The sequence below is a fragment of the Uranotaenia lowii genome, chromosome 3, assembly GCF_029784155.1.
Source record: "Uranotaenia lowii strain MFRU-FL chromosome 3, ASM2978415v1, whole genome shotgun sequence".
NCBI classification, from domain to species: Eukaryota; Metazoa; Arthropoda; class Insecta; order Diptera; family Culicidae; genus Uranotaenia; species Uranotaenia lowii.
In genome coordinates this window covers 221943941-221949851 of record NC_073693.1, presented here as the reverse complement: position 1 = coordinate 221949851, position 5911 = coordinate 221943941, and the positions used below count along the sequence as shown (strand labels likewise).

Sequence of the window (5911 nt, the reverse complement as noted above, 5' to 3'; positions counted from 1 at the left end):
GATTTTGTCATCGTTAATTTAGTCATGTTTTCAATTTTGCCAGTTTTATCAATCTTGTCAATTTAATGAATTTTGTCGATTTTGTCATCTCTTTTGTCAATATTGTTATTTTTGTCAATTTTGTCATTTTTTCAATTTTGTTAAATTTGTCAGTTTTATCAATCTTGTCAATTTTGTCAATTCAGTGAACTTTGTCCATTTTGTCATCGTCAATTTGGTCAATTCTGCCAATTTTCTCGATTTCGTCAATTTTATAAATTTTATCAATTGTATGATTTTTTCAACTAAGTTAATTTTGTCAAATCAATGAATTATGTCAAGTTTGTCAATTTCGTCAATTTAGTGAAATTGGTCTATTTAGTCAATTTTTTTCAATTTTGTCAGTTTTGTCGATTTTGTCATTTTTGTATTTGGTCAACCTGGCGAAAATGGTTAATTCGGAGTTCTTTCCTGTTTCTTCAACTTTGTCAATAATGATTATAAGATTTTTAGTATTATATGCATGTTCCAAAAAAATCCCAAATGCTTCAAACTCTACTAAGGAGGGCTTGGTGGCGCTACTGTTTGGTTGTCATCTTCCATTGGCTTCAGCAAGTGAAAGTTCAGATTGACCTCCAAGCAGGGGTGCCAGGTGGTTTCGTCAAAAATCAGGACAACGCCAAGTTAAATATCAGGATTTTTCAGGACACCTCTTGATTCATGAAAACAATAACGATTTCTGCTTAGATTGCATAAATAAAGGCGCTATACAGGTGCTGTAAACGCCTTGATTTATGCAGCAACAGTACGCAACTTGTTGGTTGGCCGGTATTTCATATCGAAAAACACAATTGAAATATCATCTGAACCGAAGATTACTATTTGTTAAATGGGTTTAACTATATTATAACCTATTCACTCGATTTTCTCATAGTTCAACTACAAATTCAACCATATTTAATCAGTTTTTTTGAAAATCAGGACAAATCAGGACATTTTAGGGACAAATTTTTAAAAATCAGGACAACTCGAGAGTTTTTGAAAAATCAAGACGGTCTCTCGAAAATCAGGACAAATCCTGATAAATCAGGACAACTGGCACCTCTGCCTCCAAGCCGTCATCGTTTTTCTCTAGACACCAACCCCAACAACAACAACGCAACCTTAGATCTGAAGAGAGGAAGAGAAAACGGAACAAAAAACAAGCCCGAGAGCTTAAAGCTCGAGAGGATTCAGTAGCATTTGTCTTATTGGATTTAATTTGCTTCCACGGGCGAAATACTCTCCTGTCGTTGCTGCTTAAGAAAAAGCTTCGTAAGCACGAACGGCACGTGAGAAGATGAGAGGATGTGCATACATCCATGGTTGCCACATGTACAGATTTATCTAGACAGGTACAGATTTTTGAGCTCATTTTTGGTACAGAATCTGTACGTACAGATGACAGATTTTTAAAATTTGGTACAGATTTGTACAGATTTTTGACTTTCAAAAACTGAAATAATTTCTACATTTTGCTTTAAACCAGTTTATTTAAAACTGTATAGAAAATAAGTCAAAAGTTAGCCTTTATTATTCTGACGATAAGAGTTCCTTACTGGGAAGTACATGATGGAACAAAAAAGATTTCCAAATTTGCGACAAATAATTAAATATCTCTCCCCAATCTGTCAGCAGTGGTTGAGCGCATTTTGTGGAAAGTAAATGCCAATAAAACCAAAGTTCGTAATCGTCTGAATGTTGACACGTTGGACGCTATCCGTAGAACGAAAAGTTGTAACCGCGGGGGGTTCTAACCTTTAAAACCCACTGTGGTTGCCAAATAGTAGCCAGCACTGAATGGTCCCTTCGTGAAGCATGTAGCTTATGCGCCACTCCGACCGAAATCGAAGACCACACACCAAGGTCTGAATTGCCCGGCTGAGACTCTCGTCAAGGCGAGTCCATATGTTAATCCGAAAGGGATTAAGGACCGATCCAGGTGACTTACAAATTAAGACCCAAAAGCTCGAGCGGGAGCTCGGTCACACTCTACCAATTCGTCCGAAACCAGATTCAAAGCCAAGATGAGGCGGTAAGAGTTCGCTCATACCTAAAGGTATCTTCATTGGCCTACACAGTAAACGAAAATTACCGAGTTCGGTAATTTATTTTACCGAACCAGTTCTGTAATTTGGAAAAAATCGGTAATTTATGATTTTGACGTCTATTTTCTACCGAACTTCGTTGATCGATTCTTGATTTACCGAGGCTCGTCTAGATCTATGTAAACAAATCGGTTGTCATCAACTGTTCGGTAAAAAACGCCGAACAAACTGTAAAATAAGTCTGCCGCCATGCGCCGCTGTCAAACCAAGCGTCAAAACTGTCTCTTTCTGGTACCTTTAATGTAAAAGCATCTCGCTTGCGCCTCCTTTCTCGCTCATACATCCGTGTTCAATCGCCTCTCGTGTGCTCCATTTATAACCACACAATCGTCGCCATTTTCGTGTTCGCGTGTGAAATTGTGTGGCTTGCAAGTTTTGTTTTGGTGAAATGAATTTAGCTGGTAACGTGGTAAGTAAAAAATATGTTAAAAATAGTTAATCGGCATAATCACCCATACCAAAATTATCAACAGTCGTCGCACTAGCGGTAAAAGCATTCATCCAGCTGTTGCAAAAATGCACAGCAGCTGAATTCCGCCAGCATCAACTAAAATTCTTGTGCATATCTGCTTTTTTAGGGCGAAACGTATACCGCCGATACAGGAATTATCCGAAGTGGCAGTCGGTTTGTTGTTGTTTTGTTCCGGCGCTGTTCTTGGTTTTAAAATTGGAGTTAGTTGCTGTTCGTAAAGCGTCTCGTATACTAAAAACAGGCCTGAGAATCCACCTGAAAAGCAATCTTACATGAGCCGTTCACAGCCAAAGCTGCCCGGAATAGTATCCGCCCTATAAGAAATCTACGTGACACAGGTCCACCGATTTACCTATCCGTTAGATAATTTCTATACGTCGAGAGGCGAGAGATTTTTCCGATTCTAGTTCAATGCTGTCGCGACCCTGCAGAAAACCAGCGAGCCCTGATAAGAACAGGTTTAGGAAGCAGCAGCAGAATAATACAGAAGTATGGTTTCTAACAAAGTCGGAGATGGAAACGTTATCTGTGTTACTGGTGGATACGAAGAGAACAAAACATCTACAATCGGTGATCATGTGAGGAATTTGTTTATAAAGTTCATAATTAAAAAGCGGTATAGACAACTGACAATAAATTTCTTATATTTCAGGTATACGTTCATGCAATTTTTGACTTACATCAGACGAAAATCTATTTTGAATCGAGTGAGAAGTCAAACATCTCCCTGGGGATAGGCGGCTTCCGATAATAGACAACGGAGGCAACGATTGTAAATAATTCCTCAACCAATGCAATCAAGGCTACAAGTGTGACCGTGAGTTTATTCGTCACAGACAGAATCCGCCGAAAAATAGTCAGGGACAACACCTATGACAGAGTGCTAAGAATATTCTTCTTATCCGGAGCCACCCGACGGATTTAAACACCTGCTGGTGAGGAAGGAACCATCGTTCAAAAGAAGGTAAACAGAAAAAAAATATCTGGTCGTTTCTGGTCCTAAAGAACAGGGCTTGTTTATCCATTTTGACATTTGGTTAATTATTTACTAGAGCTGAAAATGTAGATGTTGTTAGTAGGTTCCATCGTATGAAATTGTAAATTTCATAACAAAGTAAGTTTCCCTAATTTATTTATTTTTTAGATCCCAGCTACGTGGTAGAATTTTTCTAGCGAGCGATGACTGACTGACCACTGGACTCCGTGCTCATCCGTCGCATTGATGTTGTATAGGCAATAAATCAAGCAAAGCTGATCATCGACGGAAATCTCATCGACATGTGTTCCCTGTATCTTCCAATACTGTGAGGTAAGTGTGCGGCAGCCGGTTTTGGTTCAATTAATTGTCCTCCCTTTTGGCGGCCTTAAGGGTTTTGCGCAGTGTAAATATTACAATAACTTGGTCAAAAATTATAACATGCTTTGTTAAGACTTTTAAATTAGAACCTATTAATTACAGTGAAAATAAAAATAACACTACGTTAAGTCGGTTCATAAATTTCAAATGCTTGTACTTCAATCAATCTCAACTAGCCAAATTTTGATTATTTTAAAAAGTTAGTCCATGCAGGTGTCTAGAGATTGAAGAAATGCAGATACGTTATGCAGAACGTTATCACAAACCAGTCATTAATGAAATAAAAAGCCGTTGTTGTAGGGAAGAATGACACTGCTTGTTAAATTCCCAATATAAACAGAAAAGCATTCTTTTCGAAATAATGACGTACGGCCTTTGATTAAGATTAGCCTTCTTCATTCTTATCTAGATTCTTGAGATGGGCTTGAGTCTAGTCTTACGAAAAATATTGAAGGCTTGTTTTTCCAACAGATATGAATGTGAACAAATACGTACCTACACTTTGTTGCTGAATTTTTTTCTAAGAGCAGGAAACGCAAAATAAAGAATTAATTTTCTTCAGTGTAAACCTTATTACACCATTTAAATTACCTCATATTCAATATATGTAGGGTTACGTAAAAAAATACGATAAATAATTTTATTTAAAACTTCATTTTATTCATTCTCTAAACAGCATCAAGTTGAAGGGACATCACCGAATCCTGTTGGTCTGAGTTTGCTTGAATTGGAGTAGAATTGCGAGTCGATAATGTTAGGCGGTAGCAGTAAGTTATTTTCTTTGCGGATCCAATTGCTAACTTTAATTGGTGATTGATATTTTTAGAACCCGATGTTGTAAACTTGACACAAAGGAATCGTTGGCCAACCAACAAGCGAGAGCACCTGGAGTCGGTATCGAAGCTGATAGTTATTGTTATATAACAATGTATATATATTATGTACATAATATGAGTCCCGGAAGTAAGTGTAGGGCTCCCGAACGTATAACTAAAAGAGTGTCATTACTGAAACCTGAACGAAGATACATACTTATCCTGGCGCATGGAGGTGACGAACGATATTGTTATTGAAACGCTGTTCTCTGTACACATAAACACACACACACACACACACACACACACACACACACACACACACACACACACACACACACACACACACACACACACACACACACACACACACACACACACACACACACACACACACACACACACACACACACACACACACACACACAAATTTGATGCAAATTTGGCTATGGTTTGAACTTGTTTTAAATTACGTTTCAGAAACTCGAAGTCTCAATGTTTGATTTAAGAAAATTTAATCTTTGGTTTATGTTGCAGCGTTCGCTACTATGTAAATGTATATAGTATTGATTCCTTCAAGCCGGAGGAGCTAGTTAAACTATGTCCGACAAAAGGAAAAAATACTCCAAAATCCATATTCGGGGAATAACCTCGTTTAAACATATGCTTCAATTCCAAAATGAGATCACTGCCTAGATGGATGGAAAACAGGTTTTTACAAATGATTTATTTATCTTGAAAATAGTATCATCAGGTTAATTTTGTTTACTTCCAGGCTCAATTTTTAACGAATATTGTATTATTATCTTGGTCTAGATGTGCGGAGGCATTGAGAAATTATAGCTAAAGCTTCCCGCTTCGCATGTTGTCAAATGGCAAAAAATCAAACAACTACGGATTTACTGAACAATGTGGATTGTGTCGAAAAACAATCCTCTACGGAAAATAAAACATGACATCGAAGTGTGGAAGGATTGAAACGACCGCCGAGAACAAATGGTGCAAACCAGATGCCGTATCACTCATACAAGGATCATGGAAGGACATCTTTTTGATAAGCAAGACAACATATGTCAAACCCAAAAGCTAGCTAGCTTGGCTGATCTTTGTAAAAGAGATCTCAGAATCATCATAAATAGAT

General features: G+C 37.6%; 1 long non-coding RNA gene across 1 annotated transcript; it reads left to right on the top strand.

Moving 5' to 3' along the window:
• The first annotated feature begins 2894 nt into the window (after window positions 1-2894).
• Window positions 2895-4999, top strand: LOC129758626 (uncharacterized). Its single transcript, XR_008740031.1, has 5 exons — window positions 2895-3176; window positions 3251-3562; window positions 3743-3907; window positions 4632-4722; window positions 4782-4999. It is a non-coding gene; the product is annotated as an uncharacterized LOC129758626 (long non-coding RNA).
• Window positions 5000-5911: the final 912 nt, after the last annotated feature.